Source organism: Sciurus carolinensis, chromosome 6 (assembly GCF_902686445.1).
Source record: "Sciurus carolinensis chromosome 6, mSciCar1.2, whole genome shotgun sequence".
NCBI classification, from domain to species: domain Eukaryota; kingdom Metazoa; phylum Chordata; class Mammalia; order Rodentia; family Sciuridae; genus Sciurus; species Sciurus carolinensis.
In genome coordinates, this window is record NC_062218.1 from 36046114 (window position 1) to 36069373 (window position 23260).

Consider the following 23260-nt stretch of genomic DNA (forward strand, 5'->3'; position numbering starts at 1 on the left):
ATGGCAGAAGGGGGCCTGAGCCAGGTAGTTAGGGGGTGATTGGGTTATGAGAACCTTAACCCAATCGGTGAATTAATCCCCTAATAGGGATTAACTGGGTGGTCACTGAAGGCAAATAGGGTATGGCTGGAGGAGGTGGGTCCTTGGGGGCATACCTTTGGGGTATATATTTTTTATTTGGCAAGTGGAGTTTCTCTCTGCTCTCTGATCATCATGTGAGCCACCTCCCTCCACCACACTCTTCTGCCATGTTGTTCTGCTTCACCTAAGCCCCAAAGAATGGAGCTGGCCTTCTATGGATTGAGACCTCTAAAACCATGAGCCCCCAAAACAAACTTTTCCTCCTTAAAATTGTTCTTGGAAGGTCTTTTAGTCACAGCAGTGAAAAAGCTGGCCAAAACTGTGGGTGGGTGTACTGCTGTACGAGACAGTGACTATACCAGGTACTGTCCCAGGTACTGCAATCTAAATGTCTAACACACCACTTGACATTTACAGTGGCACAACAGACCTGTTCAGCAAATCAAAGAGTGAGGGAATGAACGGAAGGAACTTTAAGAAGTTAAGGGAACAGCCAAAAAGGGATATAGACCCCACCTCCTTCCTCATCATCCTCCCACAAATTCAACATCCTATTCAACATACACAACAAGAAGCTGATAAAACAGGGAGATTATGGAGCTAAAAATATACTTTTAAATAAATCACAAGTGGGAAAGTGATACTTGGAGAAAAATAGATTTGTAAAGAAGAAGAGTTTCTGGGCATGACTGAAGCACTGGGCCAGGGTGACAAAGAGTGGCTTTCTTCAAAATCTCAGCAGCAAACATACATTTCTTGAATGGTGCGACTTTAGTTCTGAAATGTATTCTGGCTTGCATAATGGGGAGATGATTGCTGGGTACTCAGCCCATAGCCAGCTCATCCTTTTGCAGTTTAAGATTGACCCTGATATCAAGTATGAAGAGAATACTGTAATAAAATGAGCTAGAGACGCAGTACGCTCCATTATGACCCTGTCACACAACTTTCTTAAGAAGACACTGATTCAAGTATTATCCTCAATTCACAAATATTTACTCAAAGTCTGTTATAGACCAGGTTCCAAGATAGGAATTAGAAATAACAGATGAATTTGAAGCTAGGGCGATGGCACATGTCTGTAATGCCAGCTACTTGGGAGGCTGAGGTAGGAGGCAAGGTCAAGACCAGTCTCAGCAACTTAGTGATCCTGCCTCAAAATAAATTTAAAAAGGGCTGGGGATGTAGCTCAACAGGGCACTCCTGGGTTCAATCTCCAGTACAACAACAACAAAAAAAAAAAAAAAAAAAAAAAAAAAAGAAAGAAAGAAAGAAAAAAAGATAAATATGATTTCTATCTTTTCTGCAAAAATAGATCTAAACCAAACTCAATATTCTCTGTATGCCTCACCTACTTTGATCCTATTTGCAAATGCCAGAATTTTAAAGAAAATAAAACTATGAAGGCCAATAACATTAAAAACCTCAACACATCAAAGGACAAATATTAAATTAGATCACCAAAGAAATAGTAATTCAAGGTCTCAACATGACCTTTATTTTCAGGTAAAATGAAGACATTTGGACAGTGCTATGCGATGTTACTTAAAATAGAAAGCACAATGGAAATGACCACATGGCCACCTTTTTCATTAGGATATTTAGTAGCAAAGGCTCACTTCCAGATCTGTTACCTCTCAATATTCCAGTCTTAAGTGTGAAACAATTTATAATATATAGAAACAATTGTTAAAGCATTTTAAAATTAATGTTATGTGCCACAGTAGAAAATGTGAATCGATTGGAAGTAAAAGGTAAAGATAGCCATGGAGTGATTTATTAATAAAACCAGGGCTTCTTGCTCAACATTAAACACCAGAACATTAAGTTCCCACCTCAATCCAAATATAAACCTCTTTATTTCTGTCTTACCCATTACTAAAAAATGCTCTAGGAAAGAAAAGTTCCTCTTAACATGCTCCTAGCTAAAGAACAGGAGAGAGGCAAACTAAGGATAATAATAACATTTGTTTAAACACACAGAAACAGTTTATAACTCTTTTCTTCAGGGAAAATAAGATTTATGATTTGCCTTAGTTTAATAAAGTTGTTACAAAGTTACATCAGATGATTTCTCTTTTTTGTTTCAGTTTGTTTCCAAAGCAAACAAACAAAAAGTGATTTTCTTTTCATAGATTAAATGTATAACCTGGATGAATAAATTGATTGTGTAAACCAACTAATGTGGAACTAGAAATATATTCTCTACTTCTAGCTAAGTTAACAAAATTGCTAATAATAAATATCAGTTATACATCATAGCATGGGTTTTTAAAAAATGTCAAAAAGGAGAATGAAATAAACCTGACATTTCATTTCAGAGAGCTGAAATCTGGTTTCTGCCATGACTGTCCTCAAAATAAGCACACTAAATTAGCTTTCTAATAGTTAATTGCCTGATTCAGTAGACATCCTGAGAGTTTACTGTATTCCTGAGCTGATCTACTACATTTTAGAGTATATTCCACCTACTCCCTGAATCTGCCCACGAAGGGGCTTCCAAGGCACTGTCTTTTCCTGGTTCTTCCCACCTCTCTCTTGAGGCTTTTAGGTTCCTTCCAAGTATCCTTTATCCAAATTGTATTTGTATGTTGGCCAAATTAAGAGCTCTATCCTTGGACTACTGCTTGTCTCTACTTGTTCTCCAAGATGACTTCCTCTACCCTCAGGATAGACTTCCTCTGTCTCTAAAAACTCTTAAAACCACATTTCCAGCTTAGGTCTTCCCTCAGAGTTTCAGACTTCCATGTCCAGAATGCAGTCACCCTGTATCAATCTGCGGGCTGATTCCCAAAACCGTTCCCTCTCATTCCTGGGCTCATGGTTAGGTTAGATTTTCTAGCTTTTTGTGAAGTTAGAGTTGGTTGGGTGAATCAATGGTGACCAATGGAAAGGAGAACAGAGTGCTGGATGATACTTCCCTGGCTAGACCACTGAGCCTTGCAACAACAATCCTCCGTGTTTCTCCACCTTCTAAACTACAAGTTGAAAATGGAGGAGCCCAAGGAAGTATCTCAGTACAAATTTTCATCCAGAGTATTTTATTTCTATGTGGGTGAAAAATAAAAATTGATTTAATGAATTCATATCTTCCTCACTCAGTCTGATCCAAATTAAATGAGAGATCTTTATGAAGTCAAACAGCAAAGGCCCACCTATTAAACTTCCTAGCTCAGTTAACGGTCAACCTCTGCCCCAAAATCCATATCAGAAACTTCTGTGTCTTTTGCCTCTCCCTCATCTCCACATCCAGCCCGTCATTCAATTGCTAAGAACTCCAGGATTCCCAATATTTCTTGAATTTGACCTTTCCCTGTCCTGGCTAAACCCTCACCACTTCTTCCTAACAAGGTATAATAAGTTGAGGGTATGGCTCAGTGGTAAAGCATTTGCTTAACAAATGAAAGGCCCTGGGTTAGATCCTCAGCACTGCAAAAGAAGAAATGAAGAATAAAGATGGTAATAAGCTCCCTACTGGTCAGAGTATGTTCACCCTCATTCCTCTTGAACCCGTCCAGCACACAGCTATGAAAACAATCTCCCTAAAATGAGCTTCTGATTGTGTTGATGTACTGCTTTAAATCCCTTAGTGGTTCCTCAACACTTCAGGGTCAATTCCAAGCACCCCTGTCTAGCATACAAGGCCTATGATGACTGGCGCCTTTTCCATTCCAGGAACTGTGATTGGATTGTACTATGTCATAAAATCCCACGCTCTTTCTATCAAGTGAACACCACCTTATCCTTTATGTATCAAATCATGACTCTCTCCCAAGAAGTGTTCACAGACCTCTGACCCACCTCATCAGCAAGATGGGCTTAGCAAACTCTCTTGGGAGATCTCACATCATTCTTGCAAATCCATGTTTTAGAATTTATCACATTACCTTCATAAAATAAGGGTTGATGATCCACTGGCAGGTAGTGGCCAGTCTTACAGTTATTTACCATTTAAATTTTTTCTTATGACAGGAACCTTGTCCCCTTCTCTAGTTAAATCACAATAGGGGGCCTCGAAGACCCCATCCAGCTATGAGTACATCTGTTATGATTCATCAGCCTTTGGGCCTCAGCATCCCTGACAGAGTTCACCTGTCACCATGGAAGGCATTATCTCATCCCCATATTCAACTCCAGCCCGACCATGCAGTGACTGATACATAACAGGTCCTTTCACTATGTGTTTAAGCAAACTAATTTCTGTCTTCAAGTGAAAGTCTTATTTTCAAAAATATAGGATGAGAAATGAAAAACTAAGATGTACAAATGAGGCTAATCAAAACTTGGGGTTTTACCTACAGAGAAAAAGAACAGCAAAAAAAGTTCCAGAGTTTAAGCTATGATAGGAAGAAATGAGGAAGGCACAGAGAAGGCCAGGTGGAAGACAGGCCAAGGGTCGAATACCCACAGCTGACTCCGACTCTGAGGGCTGCGTTGACCCTTTCCTCTCCCCCATCTACTTTCCATTTTCAGAAGAACTGCAAATATCTAGAGCAATGATGAAGGGGGAATACACCTGAGGAAGGATGAAAAATGAAGCATACCCCAAGAGTATATGCACTTTAATGCTTTTTAAAGGTGATGATTCAAATTATGAACACACACAAGTGCCGTAAGTCATTTGCAATTCAGTCACCTGAATTCCCACCACTCAGTTCACATTTTCTTCCCATATGCAACCACCGTAGCTGGGGCTGGCAAAGGTGGCAGGCACTCTTACAGGTCACCTCCAGAGAGCCTGGAGACTGGCCCCTGAACACACTCAACCTAGGTCAAATGAACCGGTCCAGCAAGAGGTGACTGAAACAATATGTGAAATTAAAACTTCACCTTGCAACATAGCAAAGTTAAAAAGTCCAACAATTCCTTGGCTTAAGTAGAGGGACCAAGGTGAGGTAGAGAATATGGTACTTTGATCCTACAGGAACATTTAACCTTTTCATGTCATTATTAGTACTGAATGCTAAATAAATGTTATTTAATAAATATCTAAGTATTTTTTTCTGATGAGGAGAAATAAGTATTTTATAATATACCCAAAAGGGGAAAAAAAAAAAAAAAAAACAACAACTAATAAACCTGATGATACCTCAACCTTTAGTCATTAATTAAACATCACTTAACACACATTACATGCTCTGGGATATCCCTGGGTATACAAACCCTCTCCTCTGAACAGCTCACAATTATTAAAAGCCCTCTTACATTCCTGAGACTGAATGAAATCAATAATGCAAATTCTAAAATACTAATACTGTCACCTCTGTTTTCTTTCAAAGATTCACAAAGACTATAACCCATTTCTCTAGAAACAAAGGAATAAATTCTACTATAACATAATTATAATAGAACCAGTACTATGTAAATGTAAAAATATTTAAATAGTTTTATATATATACATTCATATATATGATTATTTGATAAATATGTACATTTCCTAATTCTAGGCAGAATATTTTAAAATAAAAATTGATTCTGTATAGAAACTGTCTCTACCAGTTTAGACCAGAAACTGCATATAACAAAACAACAGACTTTCTTTAAAACAATGTTTATTGCAATTAAACCTGAAGAAACAAAATCCTAATGTAAATGAAACTCATTTTCTTACCCTGATCAGAATCTTTATTCATTCATTTATTTTTACAGTCTAGAGCAAACACTTAAACAGGTCAAAATGTAATAGGCTTGATTTCTAAAGAAATCAATTAACTTCAAATAAGAAAAACAAGTTCTGTTCTTAGCTATTGACCACACTGAGTTTCTTATTTCATAAAAGTGCAAATACCATTCATGAAGCTATCCATAGTTCACTTAAGAAACCTCATCACTCCAACTAAAGAAAAAATACCAATATATATAAAACAGATTGCCATTAATTACACAAAGGTCTTTAAGTCACCTTTGTCCAGAAAATTGATAAGCATTCATTAAGTGAATAGTTAGAATTATGAAGCTATTTTCTTTTCCTAAGGTATAATGTGTGTGATATTTACCATTGTTGTTGTTATAAATGAGGCATGTTGCATAGGCTAAGGTCTTTGTTACAAGGTCAGACAGATGAGCTTTCTGATCTATTTGCTGAATTAATAAAATGGACAGAAGGGAAAACTGTGTTATTTCTAGCTCTGTTTTGAAGCTGTGGTTTCAGTTTTCATAGAGTCTATTCGTAATGCTGCAGAGATGAAAACAAACATCAAAAAAAAAAAAAAAACCGGCTGAGTTCACCTTGTTTTCTTAGGCCTCCTACAAAAAGGCTTCCAAGGAAAGTGCTTGAGCAAGTGTTTCAGAACAGATATAAGGGGATCTGAGTTCATTTAGAATGATTATTACACCCCAAGTAAGTTATTTAATTGAATTCATTAAATATGGCTCAGCACTGGAGCTTCTGGCTCTGTATGTTATAGAAACAGAATAAATACTGTATTTAAAAACCCAAGAATTATTTTTTCCTTCCATTGGAACAGAGAGAGAATTTTTTAAAAATCATATGCCACTGCCCACATATGACCATGCATGATGTACAAACACAGGAATTCCACATACTAGGTTCAACCTAATGTTCTAAAAGCAGAGGGTGGGGAATGGTGGTGGTAATAAAAGACCCCATTTACTAACAGAATTTTTTGGAAGGCTTGTTATTTTTAGGAGGTCCCTGGATAATCATTACAAAAGTGACAGCTAAAATACAGAGGAAAGCTAACAATCATTTTTATGATCCTGCATGTACTACATCAGTCCCCTCACCAACTCATTCACGTGGAATATGAAATTACTACTATGCTATTTGCAATCAGAAAATAGCCATTCTCCGAAATTTTATTTTCTGATTTCTCAAAAAAAGGTGTGGGTTTCTGATTCCTTAGAGAGGGTGTGAGAACTAGAACCATGGGCAGAAGCACATTTGCTCCATCACCTCCTCCTACCGTCTGCAAAGCTCTAAAGAGCACGATTATGGAATTACTGTAATTACACTGCCATTTCTGACAGCTGGATGGAACTTTTAGAGAGAGAGAGACACGGTGACTGAAAGAACATTAAGAAATACATCAAAATCATTACCAGTTGTTTTTAGCCACAGTAGAAAGGATCAAAAAATAATGTAGAAGATAATTTAAAAGTTAAAAAAAAAAAAAAAAAAAAAAAAAAAAAGACCAGTAAGGGCAATTGTGGAGAAGCATGAAAGACATATTAAATCTAGGTGTCCTACTAAGCAAGTATTAAAGGACTGGGTGGAAGAATGCACCACCATATTGATTTTACATGAAATTAATAATAACTACTCAGATGTCTTCTGGATTCAGTCGAAAAGCCAGTTTAATGACCACTGAGACCCTTCTTGGCGTTAACAGCTATGAATATTCATGGCAATCTTCCATCCCTTTTGGTCACTGTTCAAGAATCCTTTAATTTTTCCTTCATGTGCAAGTCTTCTCACATGAGAAGTTAGGTCTAATCTCTGGATGCTGAGAAAGCCCTACTTTCGAGACTAGGAGAATCATGGGTACCTGGAATAACATCTTTCCACTGGGGCCAGTGGAAGCCGAGTACCCAGAGGGAAGCCATTTGCACAGAAGGACCACCCAGTTGGAAGCAATAGAGGAGGCTAAAGAGCCTGAACCCTGTGGGAGGGTCCTAACATCACAGGCAGTGCATAGCATTAGAAATTTAAACTAGTGCTTCTAGAAGATAAAAAGGGCTCCTTCTCAAACTGGGGAGGATGAGGTGAGAAGAAAGAACTTTTTCAATCAGCAAGATGGGTTAAAAGAATTGCTTTGAGCAATTTACCAAAAAGCTAAAATTTTTGAAAGACATACAACAATGTAAATAGAATATTAGTTTCTACCTTCTTATCTTTTCAAGCCAAATGAATATCTTAGTGACACAGAAATAAAAATACTAAGAAGAGAATCTAACCATCAGAAAACCCAAATGAAGGACACTCAACAAAATGTCTGACCCGGACTCCTCAAAACTGTCAAAGTCATCAAAAACCAGGAAAGAATAACAAAGATGAGTTATGACAACGAAATGTAATGTGGCACTTGGGATGAGATCCTAGAACAGAAAACAGGCACTGGTTGTAGAGCTCACAATAATGCAGTATATACTTAAAAATTAAGTTAAATTTCTTACCATATGCAGGTGTGGAGAAGGAAGAAGATAACTGTTAGAGGCGATGGCTAAGTTTATGGTATTGTTTATCATGATGGTTTTGCAGGCATACACTTACCAACAAACTCGTCAAGATGTATACATTAAGTATGAACCCCTTTTTGTATAGCAATCTTACTTCAAAAATTTTAAAAGGATTTAGGGAAAAACTAATAAAATTCAAGTAAGGAGTTTCATTAGTAAAAAGAATACTGAGAATGGGATGAAAATACAGAATTTTTTTTCCAAAATGAAATACAAAGGAAGGTCAGTAGACATAGAGATATTTCAGGACATAAACCTTAACTCATTTTCTGATATGTCAGTGTTTCAACTCCCTGAACTTCATAGGTAACCTTTTAAGTTTTGATCTTGATGGTTTCATTAATTCTCCCTCTTCACTGTTCATAGCACCAGAAGTAGATGTAAAATACATGACTAAAGAGTAATAAAAGTAATATGTAAGTGAAAATCTGATCACTTAAATTTCATTTATGGACCAAAGATGAGAGGCAGGGTTCCAGCAAGCAAGAAGATTTTACTACTTGAATGTCTCAGGACAGTTGATATGCTCTCTTGGAGCTTAAGCATGACAAATATTCAAAGGTGGGGTATATTTAATAAAAAAATCAATATTTTCATTACAAAGAATGCCATTTTCTAGGCCTAATACTTGGAAGAAGACACATTCTCTTGATGCCACCTTCAGATATAGGTATTTAGGAAGGAGTTATTTTTTTCCCTCTATCTTCAGTGACAGGTGTAAAGAGAAAAGTTGTTTATTTATTATTCACAACTGTATAAGTCTGGGTTAGTATGAAGACATATGTTATAGATCTGTCCACAGAGAAGACCTAGAAGCTATGATATCCCCCCAGCAATAAGCACACCCAGCATCCAGGTCTTGGTTTCTAAATATCATTCTCCAATAAAAGAATAAAAGATCTTTGAAAAAATAGCTGATTGTAGGATTGTAGGGGGCGGGAATATATTTATGTTTATATACATACATATATTTAATATATAACATATTATATATACATATGTAAATGTGTATATATATATATATATATATATACACACACACACATATACAAATGATGAACATTTGTAGTGCCAGAAAGAAGTGCTCAACAAAATAAATAAATAAAAAGAATGGAAGCATGCCAAAGAAGTTTAAGAGCCAAACTGAAGGAGCTCCCAAGGGCCACTGCTAGAATAATATGAGCATGAAAATAAATAACATGGTATTTCATTACAACCCAAAGTACTAAATATGCATGAGACTATATTGATACAAATAAATGACTAAGTCAATAAATAAATGAAAGAACAAATCTCTCCAAAAGAATTGCAAAAAATACATAATACCTCCTCAACTGTATACTCATAATAAGACTTATAGGACTGAATCCTTAACCCATGGGTGCTGTACTAACACCAGGTAGTTAAGAGTCAGAAGTTAATTGAATTCATTGACACCCAGCTGGTGTCAGGGGATGAGAAGAATTCACTGGCATGAAAAAACCCACACATGCCCTCTTCAGAAGCCAACTGCATATCTGGAATACACATACTTCTGGACAATTAGCTAGGAAGCCAGCAGATTCCCATGACCTCCCTCTCAGGTTTGATAATTTGCTGAACAGCTCACTGAATTCAGGAAGCTGTTTGACTTACTATTATTTGCTTATTATGAAGGATACAACAGAAGAGCAGCCAAATGGAAGAGGTAAATAGGGCAAGGTATGGGAGAAGGGGTGCAGAGCTGACATGTTCTCTCCACCTTCTGGGAACCTGGATTTAGCAACACAGAAATTCTTGAACTCAGAAACTAGTGTAAACCAAAGAAGACTGGAGAATACATTATGAATATTTACGACATTTTTTCTTCTAATTATTCTATTAAAGATGTATATGCTTTCACAATTATATCAGGGTGTGTCCTAGTGTTGTATAAATTTTAAAAACTGGATAAGAAAAAGACCACAATATGGTACCCTGAGTTGGATTTTGAACAGAGGGATGATTATTACTTTATTTGAAATCCAAATAAAGTCTGGGGATTGGCTGATAATTAATACACCAATACATCCTTCTTGGTTTAACATATACCATGTAATGTAAGATGATAATAATGGGAGAAACTGGCAAGGGGCATATGAAAACTCTGCATTATCTCTGGAACTTTCCTGTGATTCTAAAATTAATCTAAAATAAAAATCTTATTTAAAAAAAAAAAAAAACTCAGTATGTGGTCTGCTTCTGTGGTTTTTGTTTCTCCATGAGAATGAAAACCACACAGAGAAAGGTGCTGAGATTTCTCTCTGCAAGACTCTCCCAGTGGTGACTCTCAGATTTTTCAACTTTGTAAATCTGACTTGGAAAATAAGTAAATTTATGAAGGTTAGATATATCCTTGCTTTCCATTGAACCACGATCCATTTTCTGGTAGTAGCTAAACTTTATTCCTTTACAGAATCCAACATTTAGCAATGCAGAGTGGCTAACAGAAAGGCATGAAGTAGTTTCTTGATAAAGAATCAGAAAGACAACTCTGAGAACTGCATGTGTGGCCTTTTTGGATTTTGTTTTACTTTTCCCAATAAATAAACTTTATCATCCAAATCAATACTGATTGGATCAGCCCATCCTGATGGTAGACATCTTAGATTTCTTGATAAAGATTAAAAAAAAAAAATGACAATAAGGACCTTTTAACATAAAACCACATTTCTGGCTTCAAAAAATTAAGAATGCGCAGTGGATTGTATCTGCTACCTCAGTTTCAAGTGGAAACTTTTTTTCCATTTGAATGCAAACTAGACATTTGTTCTATGACAAATAAAATATGTTATTTCTCTTTTACTATTCTTATTTCATTTTTCCTGTTAAGATAACTTTATTCATACTTACTACCTAAACAGTACTACAAAGAGTAAGTATAATAGACTGCCTTTACAAAAAAGAAAATAGAAGGAAAAGTTAACAGAATTACCTAAAGTTATAGAACAAGTCAGGAAAAAATAATAGTTTTTTCTCCAGTTACCAGAAAGATGTAACTCAATCCCCATACAAGATGCTTCCTATTTTAAAATACCCATTATGTTGGACTCATTGCACTATCTTTCTTTCTCATTGTTCTTAACCTGTTGGATAGTGTTAATTAATTTACTTGAGAGGCAGAAGGAGAGTCTAGAGATGTCCTGTGCAGCTTCAGTTTAGACAATTTCTAAAAATACAGTTAGATTCTCCCAGATTAAAATTATAAAACTTCCCAAGGTGCATATAAACAAACCATGCATCTTTCACAAACCTGAAAGTCATGATTTAAGAAAATTAAATTTCCTAAAGTATACATGGTTATAAGCAGAAGTTACATTCTGGATGGAAATACATTAGCTGATAAAGCTCCTAAGTGCCAGAAGAATATGTCTATTTCTCATAAAGTTCTGGCAGTAAAAAAAAAAGAAAAGAAATAGAAAGGAAAGAAAAATATTGCCTTTGTTAAGGGAGCTACGTCTGTTTTATTTGTGGATTAAGTTTTCAGGTCTGATTATTTAGATATGTTCTAGGCTATAGCTACAATCCAGATACAGACAAAACAGAAGAGTAGCTAAAACATGTCATAGCTCATAAGGAGTCTGTGTCAGGCTTCATGCCAAATAATTTGCTCTTTTTATGCACAACGTAACAAAACTGGGGCTCGGATATTACATCCAAAGTTATACTTAGAAACTGGTGCTTATATAGCCAAATTTGGATAATCTGAAAAAATATGATCTTATTTTTTACTAATTCTCTTTTAATACAGTATTGTTACAAATACTCCAAAGGCCTACTGAAGTTACAAGTAATAATACAACATTGAATTGACTGGATACAACCAAGTTAAACTCTATTTGCATTTTACTTAGGGAAATTCCACTGTACTGGCTGAGGGAGAAGAGGGACAAGAGAAAGATAAATATAAAATGGTAATGATTTTTGCCTTGCATTGTATTTAGACAGTAAAGGCAGTAAAGACAGTAAAGGAGGTGGAAAACCCATATTCACTCAATCTTGATCTCACGTTCCTTTCATATGTAATGTGAACTTGTTATGGTTTGGATGTGAGACAATGCCAGAAACCTTAGAGGTGAAATGATTGGGATATGAGAGCCTTAACCCAATCTGTGAATTAATTCCCTGACAGTTATTAACTAGTGGAAGTGAAGGTGTGTAGGGTGTGGCTAAAGGAGGTGGGCATTGGAGGTGGCATGACTTTGGGGTCATATTTTATTTGGGGTTATATTTTGTCTCTGGTGAGTGGTACCACATTTCCAGTCTCTTCCCTCTGCTATACACTTCCATGATGTTCTGCCTCATCCCAGGCCCTATGGAATGGAGTCAGCTATCTACGGACTGATACCTTGGAAACTGTGAGCCTCAAAATAAACCTTTCCGCCTCAAAATTGCTCTTGTCAGGTCTTTTGGTTACAGCAATGAAAAAGCTGACTAAAACTCATCCAGAAAACTCTAGGGTTTAAAGATATACATCAACATTTCATATGGTCCCTGAATGGAAGTCAACTACTCTACCTGACCCTTCACAACAATAAGCATAATCTGATCCAGCAATGTTCTTGAGGGTCTTACTGATACACATCAAGTGCTAATATGACCCAGTGCTGGACATCCTTCAGTCCACCATGGGCATCACACTGGTAAAGAATGCAAGTAAGCAGGAAACCAATAAGGTACCATTTCTGCAAATAATTAAAATCATTTAAGGCTCTCCATTTTTTTTTTCTGAGAATAATTTTAGTTGCACTTCACAAGTTTTGACATAAAGTTCTTATTTTCATTAATTTCTAAGTAATTTATAATTTCAGTTTTGATTTCTTTTTGATCTGCAGCCCTCTGAGGAAAGAATATGTGATAGATTTCATGGGTTTACCAACCTTTGATGAAGAAGTAAAACATACTTATAAGCATAACGTGATTTATACCTTAGGGTTAACTTTTAGAAACTAACCCTCACTAAAATAACCACATTTCAAAGTCTTTAGATTATCATAGCCTCAATTCTGAAATGTAGATGTAGATGATTTCTAAGTCTCAAAAATATTACAAGTTTGAGAGGTACAAAAATTTTGGAATTTTACCATCTCTCAACTACTAATTTTTCTAACTATTCAACTTTCCCATTTTGTCATAGTATTTTTTAAATGTTAGAAATTTCTTTATTATTATTCATTTTTATTAAGTACCAGCTTAACACTGCAGAAAATTTCAAATTATCCTTCAACAACACCCCCCTCACTCCCCACCAAAGTCTTGATCAAGAGTTTTTCAAGTAAAGACATGCTCTCTTTCTTTCCTGAATAAAACTTTATGAAATAAAGGCAAAGGATTGTATATTTCTTGTAAAATGCTTCCCAAGGCACTGAAGACAGTGATTGCCCAGGATCCCCTTACTGCCCAGGTCCTGAAAGACTCTTGTTCATGAACTGTCTCTTCACAAAGCAAGTTCACCATTTGCTGGGTTTATCATTTCTGAGGGTCAAAAACTTGCTCACAAAGTCTCAGTCCAGTCTCTTGCCTTAGCTGCTATAGACAGGCTTGTATGACTTCATCTTCTTGTTTGTTTGCAGGTTTGGCATAAATTGCATTAAGTGGAAAACCAGGCTTTCCAGGAATGGGAAAATTAGTGATTCACAGGGTATACATCTCTTTTTCACCTTGGTTTTTGGAATTGCACTTTTGGAGTTTCTTTAGGAACTCAGAAATGTAGAGGGTGATATATATCAAGGTCCTATCAGCTTCATGCTTAATTTCATAGTTTTTGAAGAAGACATTGGCCTTGAAATAATAGATGGCTTTGCCACACTTTAAAAACAGGTCCTGCCGCTCTGGGTCCAAATCCCAGCACTACCAAGATGCTGGCGTACCACTCTTCTCTCATGGACCCTGACACCAACCTCATTGGAAACATGGTCCTATTACTTGTCACAGTATTTTATAAAGGTATAAAACCACAGCTTGAAAGTTAAGATTTCAGAATTGGGTTCCCTGAGGATTTATGGTGTCCAACTTTAATATCACAGATAATATCTGTACCATCCAATCAGGTAGACTAGCTATATGTGGTTATAAATCTGAATTAAGAAAAACAAAAACTCAGATCTTTAGTCACACTAGCCATATTACTTGGGCTCAAAGGCCACATCTGGCCAGTGGCTACCATATTGTACAAAGCACCTCCAGATTATTTTACCATCACAACCGAAATTTTTGGACAGTACTATATTTGAGCGAAGGAGAGAAAATAGCTTGCATAAGATCACAGTTTACTAGTAGCAAAGCTAAACCTAGAATTTAGGTCTTTTAATTCCTATTCTTATTTGCTTTCTACTAAACCACAGCCTCTAAGAACTAATAAAGAAAGTAAAGAATCTGAGTACAACAAAGCTCAATGACAAGCTCAATCTAATACAAAACTGTCTTACACTCATGTAAAAAAGTTTAGAAAAATCAAACATATATTTGGGCACCAAGAAAATATATTCCAAAAAGCAGCACAAGGAATTATTCCCCTTACCTTTGAAATTTGGTGGGGGAGAGAAACTTGTAAAAAATTCTTGAATAGAAATAGAATTCAAAACTGAAATAATGAATTACTTAGGAAATAAGAATTTTATGCTAAAGTTTGTCGAAAGCAATCAGAATTATACTCAGGAAAACATGGAGACCCTTAAATGTGTCTCTAAGTTATAATAAAAAGACTGTAAATAAATCAAATATTCAGTTTATGAATCTAGAACTACCATCACATAAGCCAGAGGATAGAATTAATAAAAAAACAAAATTAATAAATCAGATATTTCTTAATGATTAATTTAAAAACAACAATTTTTGCAAGCCTAAGAGAGAAAATGAACACCTATAGTACAGGGGATGACAGTTTCATTATAGTAAGTTGCAAGAAAATTAAAGAAATTATACAAGAATATTATATGTTGTTTTAGGCTGGTCAATTTAAGAATCCAAAAGAAATGAATGTTTTCTAGAAAAATGCAGATCAACACATTACAGATTAAAAACTGAATTTATTAAAAGGATAACAATGATTTCACATCATCAATTTAAATAATGACATTAACAAATTAAATGTGAAGAGCTTTTGATCAATATATGAAAATACACTTGATAAAATTCAATGTCATTCAGTTTAACTGTAAGCAAGGGTTCATGTCCCACTTGTCAAAAAAAGAAGAGCCTTGTGGTGGCACACACAGGTAGTTCCAGCTACTCAGGAGGCTGAGGGCTGAGCCGGGAGGGTCATAAATTCAAGTCCAGTCTCAGCAATGAAGCGAGACATTGTCTCAAAACAAAAAAAATATATATAAAGGGTTCAAAGGGCTGGGATGTAGCTCAGTGGTAAAGTGGCCCTGGGTTTAATCTCCAGTATCCCCTAAACAAATTTAAAAAAACCCATAAGCAAAAGGCCTAGAAGAAAATTTCTAGGACAGCATGAAGGACACTTACCACAATCAGAAACAGCAAGCACAATATTAAAAGTTAAAATTCTAAATGAATTCTCATCAGTATCAAGAAATTCTTCAACTATTATTGTATACTCACACTGTTTAATGAGTTATATTAAAGAAAGAAAGAAAATAAATTAAATTGTATGGGTATTAGAACAGAAATAAAGCTATTATTTTGAGATAAAAGAATTGTATAGAATATCTAAGAGAATTCTGAAACCCTTACAGCTATTAAGAGAATTAAATAAAGTAAAGGATAAATATGTAGAAATCAGTAGTTCTCCTTTATACTAGCAATGACCATTTAACTAATTTTTTTGTTGTTGTTTTTTGGTTTGGTTTTGACCATTTAGATATTGAAATAAATTATCCAGCTTAAAATATTGACAAAAACTATAAAATGATGTAACAAATATAATGAAAAAAATGATACCAGAATAGAGAATATGGCATGCTCCTGGAAAAGGAGACTTAACTATTAAAAACCCATTAGCTCAAAAGAGGGGTGGGAGGGGTGGGGGGAGGGCAAAAATAAAATAAACATCATTACCCTATGTAAACGTAAAAAAAATAAATAAATAAAAAAAAAAAAAAAAAACCCATTAGCTCTTCCCAAATCATCCTATTTAAAGTTGGGTATTCAATAGGTTTTGCATTGACAGTACTAGCTCTCATCCTTCTTCTTTTTTATCATCATCACAGAAATAATATCCTCTGTAAGGAGGAGAACATATTGGGTTTGCTTACTACTCTACCTTCACCATTAATACACCACCTAATATAAAAAAGAAAAAAACTCCTAATAAATTTTATTGAATAAAATCCATCCCATCCATCATGTTTTAAAAATAAAGATCAATGTTTAGGATGGTTAAGTGATTTCATGGAGACATAGAGCTGCTTTCAGTGTACTTGAAAGAAAAACAGAAGGTTCTTTTATTGGGATGATGTATTTTAAAAGTAAACATTTCCTGCTAGGAGCCATGGTGCAGGCCCATAATCCCAGTGGCTCAGGAGGCTGAGGCAGAAGGATCACAAGTTCAAAGCCAGCCTCAGCAACTTAACAAGACCCCCTATCTCAAAATAAAATATAAGAAAAGGGCTAGGGACGTGGCTCAATGGTTAAGTGTTCCTGGGTTCAATCCCTGGTACCAATAAAATAAAAATAAATAAAAGCAAATTTTTCCTTGTGTACTGGAAAGAACATCCCTACAAGACTGAGACAGCAGATAAGTTCCAGTTCTGGCTTAGTTACTAATGGATTTGGGAACCTGGGCTCAGTCACTTTACTTTTCTGCATTCAGGTTTTCCATCAATTAAGTTAGGGTGCTGTATGGCTCAATATTAATCACCAGCACCTTTAAGACCTTACTTACAGGTGGGATAACAGAATTATGGTTTGTAAAAATAATCCTTTCTAGGGAAATCTGAAAGAATATTTCAGAGACAATGTGGAGATGTTTATGAATTGACTGATTTGATGTGTGGGATTTGCTTCAAAATAGTCTGGGGTGGAGGGGAAGCTGAAGAAGAGTACAGACAAAACAAGACTGGCTGTGAGTGGACAGCTGTTTAAGCTGGATAGATGTATGCCAATATCATATATATATATATATATATATATATATAATAATTATATATATATATAAAACATTTTCCCTAATAAACTTTTTCAAAACTGTTGATCTAAATGGCCTCTAGACCAAAAAAATAGAGAGGTGAATATTCCCCAACTGAAAATGCCAAATTCAATGATTTAATAACACTTACTGTTCCCGAGTCATTAGCCTGTAGCTGCAGGGTCATGTTGTCACCAGCCCTTTGGTTTCATTCCCTGCTAAGTCATCTCAGCAGCACCATTATTTGTCATATTACTAATAATGGGTTTCTAGGAGGCCTCATTTGTCATTTTTAATGTTTCTTCTCCTCCTTTTAAGTGGGCTGTTTAATGAGAAGAGGCTGCCACATTCATATAAATGCATCATTAGCCAAAGGGATATTACTGCGAATACCAACTCACTCATTGTTCAGTCATTTTAGAGAGAGAGAGAGAGAGAGAGAGAGAGAGAAGAGACTGACTGATTCAAAGATTCACAAACTCCTAAGGTCTGCAAAGAAGTCCACCTTCTCACACCAGAGGAGATGGAAATTATTTAATCAAATTCTTACAAGAACTTCTGGGGGGCTGTGTAGCACCATGGCTTGGAATCAATCAGTTGTCCAGTGCACCATTCATTCAGTCTCTGGGTTGAATACATCAAGTCCCAGTGAATAGTCAAAGTTCTTAGAGTTAAGCAGTTGTTCATAAATATATCATATGAAACACAGCAAGAACAGAAACTCTTTCTTTCACAACAAAAACAGGCTCAAACAGCAATCAAAAAGCAAAATCTCTTTCAGTCCACTGAAAATTGAGATAAAGAAGAGGTTGTTTCCCATTCTCACGTCCCTTTGCTTACCTAAAATGTTAGCATATGTAGGGATGTGAGCTAGGTGAGCTGTCTTGCTAATGGATTTGCTTTGGTTCCTTTCTAAGTGCTAATATTTTTTAAAAACTTGTTTACGGCATTCCTTTTTGCAATTGTCTCATTTCTACAATTATGCTTCAATGTTTCTCATTTAAGTAGCACAGAAAGTTGATTTTAGGAAAATCCTAGTAGAGGGCCTGAATCCTTCCAAAGAATTCTATTGGTAGATTATAAAAAATAAAAATGGATAAAGCACTTCATAGACAAACTTTAGGTTAATTATATGTGATGAGTTAGTGGAGATTTAGAACTTGAATGAGAGCCTAAAGGAAATAGGATGCAGAAGGCAGAACATACAATCATTTCTTTCTAAAGCTTATATTAGGTACAAAATCCCCAGAACTCATACAAGTCTGGGAATAACTCACATTTCTATTATTCAGTGAGGAAACAAAGGGTCATAAAAGAAATAACAAGGAAGATAAAATATTTTGAAGTCAATGAAAACACGACATATTAAAAAAAAAAAAAAACCACAGGATGTCACTGGTACAGTATTTAGAAATATATAGCAATTCCTTGCTAAGGTAGGAATTGACAAACATTTTCTGTAAAGGACCAAATGGTAAATACTTTAGGTTTTGCAAGTAATACAGTTTTGTCTTAGTCTGTTTTATATTGCTATAACAGAATATCTCAACCTGGGTAATTTATAAAGAACAGATAGGTATTTCTTACAATTCTGGAAGTTGGGAAGTCCAATAACAAAAAAAGGGTCTCCCTGATGAGGACTCTTATTGCATCATGCAAGGGTGGAAGGCAGAAGAGCAAGAGAGCTCAAGCAAGAGGGAGCAAGAGAGAGGCCAAACACGTTCATGACAAATTCATTCTCAAGAAAATTAACATATTCCCACAACATGACATTAATCCATTCACGAGGACAAAACTTTCATGACCTCTTCACCTCTTGGTAGGTCCCACCTCCCAACACTGTTACCTTGGGGATTAAGTTTCCAACACATGAACTTTGGAGGCCACACTCAACCCACAGCAAGTTTTTATTCCAACTATGCATCTCTGTTGTTGCAGCACAAAAGTTGCCGTAAACAATATGTAAGTTAGTGGATATAGGTGTATTCCAATAAAACTTTATTTATTAAAAAAAAAAGGGGGGCAGTGGGCCAGATTCAATAAATGGGCTATAGTTTGCCAACCCCTGCTAGAATATAAACTCCACAAATGCAAGAATTTTGTCTATTTTGTTAACTGTTGAATTCAGAAAAGACCTAGAGGAGCTCATGGCCCTTTAACATATGTTAAAAAATACTTGTTGAATAATTGAACTAATTTAATCCCCAGGACAAGCAACAAGTTAAATATTATTGTCATTTGACAAATGAGTGAATGAAGAGAAAAGGATGCACCACATCACCAATAAATAAAAGAACCAGTATGTAAGTACAGGTGTGCCTAATTCCAAAATTCTATGTGCTTTTCACTATATTGTACTAAAAACGCAAAAACATTACTGAATAATGATAAAAATTTCATTCCCTCCCTTTGATTCTCCCTGCTCTTCCTTACTCACAGTTTGTACTTTCCTGAGCCTTAGGACCAAATGAACATGACATATGTTTGTATATGTTAAAACTCTATCTAGATTTGCATTCTTTTTTTTATTATTTTTATGTAGCTTTTAATTTTTTACAGATTGCATTTTGATTCATTGTACACAAATGGGGTACATAATTTCGGTTCTATAGTTGTACATGATGTAGATTCACACCATTCATGTAATCATACATGTACATAGGGTAATGATGTCTGTCTGATTCCACCATTTTTCATAACCCCCTCCCTCTCATCTTCTTCTACATATTCTAAAGATCTACATTCTTAACTGTGATAATCTATGGATTTTTATATCTCTGGATTTAATATCTGAACTACACAGTTGATGAAACTAACCCACCAGAATGACTCTTGAACACCAAACTTGTTTTAGGGGGTTTAATAAGAAAAACCAGAGACTTTGCTTACTTTAAACAGATGTGTAGAGGACCCTCTAGAGAACCCATTCAGGTTTATGCTCTCACACATGTAGCATACATCCATACAACATTAATTTGTTTTATCCTTTTCAGATACACAGAAAATGGAAAATGTGAGGGGAAAACAAATACCCAAAATGCCCTGTTCTCCTTCATCTCAGGAATGCCTCAATTCAACCCTTTCTACAGGTAAAGAGAGGGCCCTTGCTCAGTACCACTTGTGTATGGCTGCTCTGTCCAGTGGCCTGTTATTTCACATGTTCAGTGCCATCTCCCTTACAGATCATACCATCTGCTTCCCTTCAGCAGTCAGTAATCTACGCCAGCTGTTTTCCAAAAATAGGAACTAGGAAGGCAGCAGAGCAGATCTGAATGTAGATTCTGTGGATTACACATCTTCCCACCTTTTCTTAGCTCATCTGGGGTTTTACCATTATCACCATCATGCTAAGCAGGGAACTTGAAGGAATGAACTACTATTTTGTCAAATTTTCCTTTTTGAGATGCTCAGGAAAAAAAAAAAAAAAAAAACTGTTAAAAATCTGTGTATGTGGGACCAATGCTGCACACTAAGAAGCTGTTGAAAAGTAAGATGGATAGCATCCACACCGTTTGCTTGTCTTAAAGGTTTAATGTGTATTGTAATATGACGATGTAATGATTGATGGTGATGTCAGGATGCTGAGAATCCAAGGCTTATACAACCATTGAAAAATTATTAAACTCCATAGAAAGATAAAAGGAAATGAAAAATGATGTAATAAAGATGAACTTTCCAGCTTCTTGACTGTCAAATCTTGCAATAAAAATATATCTAAATTTTATAAATCAACATAAATCTTCAGAACAAATAGAAATAGATTGTCTGCTGAAGCTCTTTAGGGAGGATAGGCTATATATCTTATCTATGACCAACAAAAGCAAGAGATGTATTCTCAAAGGGTTTAATTTTCGATTCTAGAATAGGAACCTAGGATACACAGGTTGAACTGGCTCCCACAAAATCATCTTGCTCACACTGGTGCATTTTTAGGCAGACGCTCCCTCTTTAATGTTAAGCAATAAAGCATTAAAGAAGATGAAAATAATAGCCACTATTTATGGAGTGCTGCAGTGCTTCACTTTTCATTCTTTTCTCACTTAATCTCAGCAAAAACATGTGTTTCAGATCATATAATTTATAAGGGGTAGAGCTGAAATTCAAATCAGATCTCTTCTAAACTAAACCTCATGGTCTTGACAGGGAAGCTATCCTTAGTTCCAAAGAATAAAAAGATACACTGTGCATCACATGCAAAGAAGTCAGGAAGAGATTAGCAGTTACTAAAAGAAAAAAAAGAAATGACAATCAGAACTGACATACCCTAACCCTCACCCCCTCCTTCCAGATAGATGAATGCTTTCATCTCCATTTTTCTTGGATCATAATGATGTTCCTTCAGGATGCTCCAGAGTTCCCCAGCATCACTCTACTCTTTCTGTTCCTTCAGAAACTCATGAGTTCCAAATTGCATTAAGAAAATTACAAATTAACAAACACTGATGTTTTAATCATTCACAGGAATCTTAGAAGAATATATAAAATATGATACACATAGGAAAGCCTTACAAGTGACAATCACATAGTGCATCTCACTAGAACAGCTTCTATCCACCCAGAGTGCTGAACCATAATATAGACAAATCTTACATATACCAACTTTTTAGAGATGCTCAAGTTCTCTGAAAGGAAGAGCCTGTTGAACATTTTCTGTTGTACTGCCCAGGACCACTGTGCAAATTGACTTAAAACAAAACATTAGTCCAGAGAAACAGACAAATTAAAAACCCTTCTGCTTCTCTTTACAGTAACCAATGCTATTCCCTTCTCTGCCAGGTATTTCAAACCTCTCCTGATCAGAATAATATCCCACTTATTAACCATATATATGTGTCAAGCTCAGAGACATGTACCCAGTATGCATTTCCCCATGTATTCTTTTATATAGCCCTATAAGCAGGTACTACTCTTTCATCCATATTTTACAGATGAGCTCAAGTTACACTAACAGCAAGTGGCAAAAATAGGATTTCTACTCAGATTTATATCACTACAGGGTCCTTGTTCTTAACCACTATCTTAGGAGAGCCAGACATGACCCAGAAAATCATCTAGTCTCAAACCATTTTACAGATGAGGATGCTTTAACCCAAAGAGCTTAAGTGCTATGTTCAAGTCATACCTTGATTACTGGTAGAGTGGGGGAAAAAAACCAGCAGGGCTTGCCTTCCTACTCTCCTTCTACTGCCCATACTGCCTTTTTCTAAAATTTGAAAAACAGAAATACACTACAATTTCCTGAACCAATAAGCAGTCCCAGAAACTATCCGTCTGACCTATTATGATGCTCAGGAGTCCCACTCTGTTTCTTTTGAATACACCAAAAGCTGCCAACTCTTATAATCATAGCTTAATTAGAATGATCAACTTTTATGACAAATATTTTTACAACTCAAATAGCAATATAATCCATGATTTGCTAAGAATTGAGTATTGTTGAGTCCCTGGTATTTTTCCTTTGTATTTTAAACACTAGTGAATTGTGATTATTCTGTAATGTGCTTGCTTCCAGACTTGTTCACATACTGGTGTTACCTAGGTTGTTGTAAACCACCCAGTACCCAGGCTACATCTCAGATAATTAAATTGGAAAGTCTGGGGTTGGAATCTAGGCATCAATATTTTTTAAATATCCAACGTGATTGAGTCCAATAAGCAAAAAGTTTGAGAATCAGGGCTTAATAATTACTAAAACTGTAATAATATTTTAGGTCATATTAGATCTACATGACTAAACTAACATGATCACTAAAATTGTTATCAACTATGTTAATCAACCTTCCTCAAAAAATTATTACAAAATATCAAAGAGATTTCAAAAAACAAATTGGAAAATCATAGAATGCCAGCCTTGGTTATTTAACAAGATTCCTT

At 35.6% G+C, this 23260-nt stretch overlaps 1 protein-coding gene across 1 annotated transcript in view; it reads right to left on the bottom strand.

The window, feature by feature from the left end:
- The window catches only part of Oxct1 (3-oxoacid CoA-transferase 1), a 140391-nt gene that overhangs the window by 37217 nt on the left and 79914 nt on the right, over positions 1-23260 (bottom strand). The gene's annotated exons all lie outside the window — the stretch shown is intronic.